The sequence below is a fragment of the Jaculus jaculus genome, chromosome 8 (assembly GCF_020740685.1).
Source record: "Jaculus jaculus isolate mJacJac1 chromosome 8, mJacJac1.mat.Y.cur, whole genome shotgun sequence".
NCBI lineage: Eukaryota > Metazoa > Chordata > Mammalia > Rodentia > Dipodidae > Jaculus > Jaculus jaculus.
In genome coordinates this window covers 98,048,108-98,054,005 of record NC_059109.1, presented here as the reverse complement: position 1 = coordinate 98,054,005, position 5,898 = coordinate 98,048,108, and positions in this window count along the sequence as shown.

Below are 5,898 nucleotides of genomic sequence, written 5' to 3'. Positions count from 1 at the left end.
ATGAGTTTGAATGTTTGAAGTTCTTTGTGGGTAACTCTCATCATTGGCAAACTGGATGGACCACAATAAGTAATTTAAAAAGTGCAGTGAATAATGCCAACAGTATTATAAACTATAGCAAATAAAAGTAAAATTAAAAAGATCGTCATTTTAGGCCTGGACAGATTGCTCAGCTAGTAAGGCACTGGCCTACAAAGCCTATAATGACCTGAGTTCAATTCCCTAGTACTGAGGTAAAGCCAGATGCACAAAGTGGCACATGTGTCTAGAGTCTGTTTTCAGTGGCTGGAGGCCTTGGTGTGCCCATTCTCTCTATCTGTCTTTCTTCTCTCTCTCTCTGATTGCAAATAAATAAATAAAATAGTTTTTTAAAAATTATTTATTTATTTATTTGAGAATGACAGACAGAGAGAGAAAGACAGATAGAGGGAGAGAGAGAATGGGCACGCCAGGGCTTCCAGCCTCTGCAAACGAACTCCAGACGCGTGCGCCCCCTTGTGCATCTGGCTAACGTGGGACCTGGGGAACCGAGCCTCGAACTGGAGTCCTTAGGCTTCACAGGCAAGCGCTTAACTGCTAAGCCATCTCTCCAGCCCTAAAATAGTTTTTTAAAAGTCATTTTTTTAAGTGAAAAACAACTGCTGCCTCATTTTCAAGATGCAGCCAATATGACAAGTCATGGGGAAAGGTGGATGTTTCCATGGCATCAGGATAACCAGAAGTTATATTAAAGTGAATCAAGTTGTAAACTCTCTTTAATTATTTTGATTGTGAAAAATGAAAGAATTTATTTTATAATGATGTTCTAGGAAGAGTCTTCCTAAAAAGTTCACTACAGAGGACTTTTAAAAAAATATATATGTATTTTTATTTTTGACATTTCATACATTTATACAATGTATTTTGATTCTACTCTCCTCCAATTACCCTCTAATCCCACCCCACTAAAACTCTTCTCATTTAACACCCATCCAACTTTCCTGTCTTTATTTGGAATCACTGAGTTAAATTAGGGTGATTTGCAGGGTGTTGGACTGGAAGTTATTTAAATTAGGGTGGGTGAGAGTTATTTATTGAAGAATGGGCAATCCATAGTGGGTATACCTCTGATGGACATGACTCCCCTTCTCCTAACAATCTTAGCTTGCAACTAGCTACTCTGGGAGGTGTGGGGGTCTCATGAACCCTTCCTCTATCCATGATGAATATTGACAGGCTCAATCTTGGGCAGGAACCCACATAGATATGAACCCAGGAGTGTCATAGTCATGTTGTGTCCAGAGGACAGCATTCCAAAGCCTGATTGCCATCTTCCTGCACTTACATTCTTTCTTTTCTCTCTCCTGCGAGGCTCCCTAAGCCTTGGAGAGGGGTGGTGGTTGAGGGCTGAGAACGTAATAATTGCTTATTCTTGGTGACTTTGCTAGGTATGCCTCTCTGTATTAACCCCTGCCATTTTCACAGAAAAATGCCTGTTATTCAGGATGCCAGCAGTACCAATCTGTAAGAGAAAACAGATATTTGAGAGACAGTTTGATATGCTATCCATTTAGCATAACCACAGTCATGAGTCCTTTAGGGCCTATGCCCCTAGCTATAAGCTTTTGGCCAGATTTACAGTATTGGGCATGATTTCCCACCTATGGAGCAGGCTTCAGATCCAGAGAGCTATTAGTTACTCCTATAGCTTTCATGGCACTATTGTACCCTTGGGAACATTTTGCCTGGCAGGTTGGTTGTGGTGTACACAGAATCAACACTATTAAATGACTTTTAAAGGAAAATATATTTGATTACATAGAAAATATAATCACCACTGAAATTCTGCATGATGTCTAGCTAAGACTGGAGTCAAACTGTGAACCAATGATGCAATGCTGCTGGGCATCTAGCAGGCATCTTTCTCCTTCTCCTCTGAACTGACTTTCCAGCAGGAGTTTGACAGTGTGTTTGACATTTATTGCCAATGTGCTTGTCACTAACAGAGGAAACTGATTTCTCACTTCCTGGAGGGCACCTGTCATGCTGCCAGGATATGTCTACAGGTTGGTTACCCACTTGTAAGAAGATTCTCTCATGTTTGTCAATTTCATTTCGTCACCACTTGGCATCCTATCATTAATGAGTGTGTGCTTGCAACTTTGTCTCTAGTGGCTGGTCTGCCTTCCCACCTGTTGAAAAAGTCAAGGCCACTTGCTCCATCTGCATTTGTGTTGCTATGCCCGTGGGGGCATAGCACCTGCTACAGCCCAGCGGAGGTCAAAGGAGAGGAAACGCCTGATGAGTTGTAAGTGACATAGAATTTGATTTGTTTAATCAACAAAAAGCAACCAACTCAGACAGCTTTATATGTGAAATAGGGAAATAGAAGATTATTTAAAAAAACAAACTAGGGCCTGGGGAGTCAGCTCATTCAGTCAAGTGTTTGCCTCACAAGCATGGGGACCTGAGTTCAGTCATCATTATCTACATGAGAATATTCATCATAGAGGTACATTCCTGTCATCCCAGCACTAGGGAGGTGGATCCCTGGAGTTCACTGGCCAGCTACTCTAGCTTAATTGGCTAAGCCATCTCTCCAGCCCAAGCCTTGAGGTTTTATAAGCCAGTCCTACTTCCTGTTCTCACTACTCCCCACCGCCTTGACTTCCTTTATGACCATGGGGTGATAAGAACCAGTTTCCTAAATCCCCTTGCTGCTCTGGGCCCTGTCTCAAAAAGAGGTGAATGACAAAAGGCATTTCACTTAGTCATTACCTGAATGAGTGGTCGTGGGTCTCTTTGGAGAAGGTGCTGTTCCCCATATCCTTGTCATTGTCTGTGGCAATGTCTTTCCTTCTGAATCTTAGTAACTTCTTCAGTTATGGGTTTAGAGTCAGTCTACTAGTTTCTGAATCCCAGAGACAAGAGGGAAGCTGTCCACTTATGAAGAGATCACTGTACTTTGAAGACAGAGATATTGATTCTGTGATCTTACACAGTCCCCTTACTGACTAGAACTAACTGGCTAATAACTCCTCTAGGAAGATAGACTATGAGTTGCATTTTGCATGGGTCTTGTAAGGATCAAATGAAGTCAAGTAAAAGTAGGAATAAAAGTAAAATAATAATAAAATAAGGTGGATTGCATGCCTAAGAAATGACACCAGAAAAATTTCTCTCTCTCCTACAGACACACACACACACATACACACCAACATGCATACACACACAACACATGCAAAAAAAATTAAAATATAAAGTTAAGAGGTCATCTGTGGTGGCACATACTTTTAATTCTAGCAGTCAGGAAGCTGAGGTGGGAGGATCTCTGTGAGTTTGAGGCCAGCCTCGGCTACACAGTGAGTTTCAGGTTAGCCTGGACTAGACTGAGGCCATGCCTCAATAAGAAATTAGATTAAACTAAAAACAGAAAATCTGTCTAGGTACCATCATAAGCTGTAGTCTCAGCTAACTGAGAGGTTGAGGAAGGAGAACAGCGTCAGCCTACAAGTTCAAGACCCACCTGCATAAGACAATGAAACCATATCTCTACAAACAAAACAAAGCTCCCCCAAATGCAAGGCTACATGGAAATAAAACACAGTAAACAAAGCTAACATTATGAAAATAATTATAATGAATACAAGTAAAAATGCTAACTTCTCCTATTTACAAATCAAGAAGCTCCAAGGAACAAAGGATCAGATGATAGGAACAGTGTTAGAAGTGATAAAATTGTCAAAGCATTTGAACACGTGCTCAACTCCCTGAAATAAGAGAACGTTCAACAAGTCCAATTAAGGCAATTAGGGATTGTATTGTCATATTATAGAGATAAAGCTATGTTAACCCACTTGCAAGACTTGAGGGTGTGGGCAAACAAGCACTCACTCACATATAATGTTGCCTAGGATATTAACTGGTACCTTGTAAGGTGTGACAACTGACAGTAGCAATAACAATTAAAAGGAACACACCCTGTGGCCCAGAACTTCCACAAAATGAAATGGCACATTTTGAAAGACAATCTCCTTCAGCATTGTCTGTAAGAAAAAGGGGCTGGTGACAATTCTGGTGTAGAAATTGCTCATTTTATTCTAATCTCCATTCTCTCATTTTTCCCCAGAACAGAGTCCCAAATTTTAATCAAGCTCTCTGGATTCTTACCACATTTTTCATCCTCCTCTGTGTGATCTGGAAAATGAGACATAACTGAAAACTGGGAAGAGATGTGCTGGTTTTTCTTCAGGATGGAATGCAGAATTCAAGGCTAGAGCTTAAGCAGCTATCATCAAACATCAGGAAAAACCATTATGCTAAAAACAGGAGCAATACGAGAGCAGAATCTTCAGTCTCACTGTTGCTACTCATACCAGCCCTGTCACATCCAACTCATCTCTTCTTCTACTTGAAATAAACGTCTACCTTGCTTCAGTACTAAGCCATTATTTTAGACACTTTAAAGGAGATTTTAGTAAAATATATCATAGTACATATACAACATTGAAAATTATGTAATTCTTAAAACAAATGAGTCAAATCACTGAAGTATATAACTAGCATATGTCGATGTAAGGTGATGAATTGCTTTAAAATAAGTATGCTTGTCATGAAACAGTGCAGTTTGAAAACAGCATAATTGCTTATTGCCATTCATACAAATATCTAGACTGTATGTTGGGTATAACATATGCAAGTATAAAACATATCTTTTCTCAGAAACCTGGGCAGAAAATGTATACTCTCAAATTTCTTTGTCCATGCATTATGTATTTAAAATAACTAATAATTTTTAAAGATGCAGTTAAGTTGTGCCTTGTGTTTAGAAATGAAGCAGGAAGATGGCAAGTGGTAGTTACATGAGCTCTGAGGGTGGCATAAGTGATATACACATGATGGTCCATTTCCAGTCTCCATACTGACAAACACCCATAGAACCAGCCAATGGGAGAGAAGAATGCAAACGAATGAGGCAGCAATTAACTCCGGGGAGAAGCAACATGGGAGGAAATTGTCTGACAAATCCAACAGAACCAGGCCCTGACTAAGTAATAGAAATGGAAAAATCAGGAGTAGTGTCCTCTAGGGAACTGCAATATGTACCTTGTGCCCATTGAGAAGTGGTTTTCTGTAGAGAACTGCAGAGTGGAGCAGTGTGTCCACTGAGAAGTGGTTTCCTGTGGAGAACTACAGTTTGGAGCTCTGTGTCCATTGAGAAGTTTGTTTCCTGTGGAGAACTGCGATGTGTAGATCTGTGTCCATTGAGATGTGGTTTCCTGTGGAGAACTGCAGTGTGGAGCTCTGTGCCCATTGAAGAGTGGTTTCCTGTGGAGAACTGCAGTGTGTAGCTCTGTGTCCACTGAGAAGTGGTTTTCTGTGGAGAGCTGCAGTGTGGAGCTCTGTGTCCACTGAGAAGTGGTTTTCTGTGGAGAGCTGCAGTGTGGAGCTCTGTCTCCACTGAGAAGTGGTTTTCTGTGGAGAACTGCAGTGTGGAGCTCTGTCTCCACTGAGAAGTGGTTTTCTGTGGAGAACTGCAGTGTGGAGCTCTGTGTCCATTGAAGAGTGGTTTCCTGTGGAGAACTCCAGTGTGGAGCTCTGTGTCCATGGAGAAGTAGTTTCTTGTGGAGAACTTCACTGTGTAGCTCTGTGTCCATTCAGGAGTGGTTTCCTGCGGAGAACTGCAGTGTGTAGCTCTGTGTCCATTGAGAAGTGATTTCCTGTCGAGAACTGCAGTGTGTAGATCTGTGCTCATTGAGAACTGGTTTTCTGTAGAGAACTGCGGCGTGTAGCACTGGGCCCATTGAGATGCGGTTTCCTGTGGAGAACTGTAGTGTGTAGCTCTGTGTCCATTGAGAAGTGGTTTCCTGTGGAGAACTGCGGTGTGATGCTCTGTGTCCATTGAAGTCAAAGCAGGAA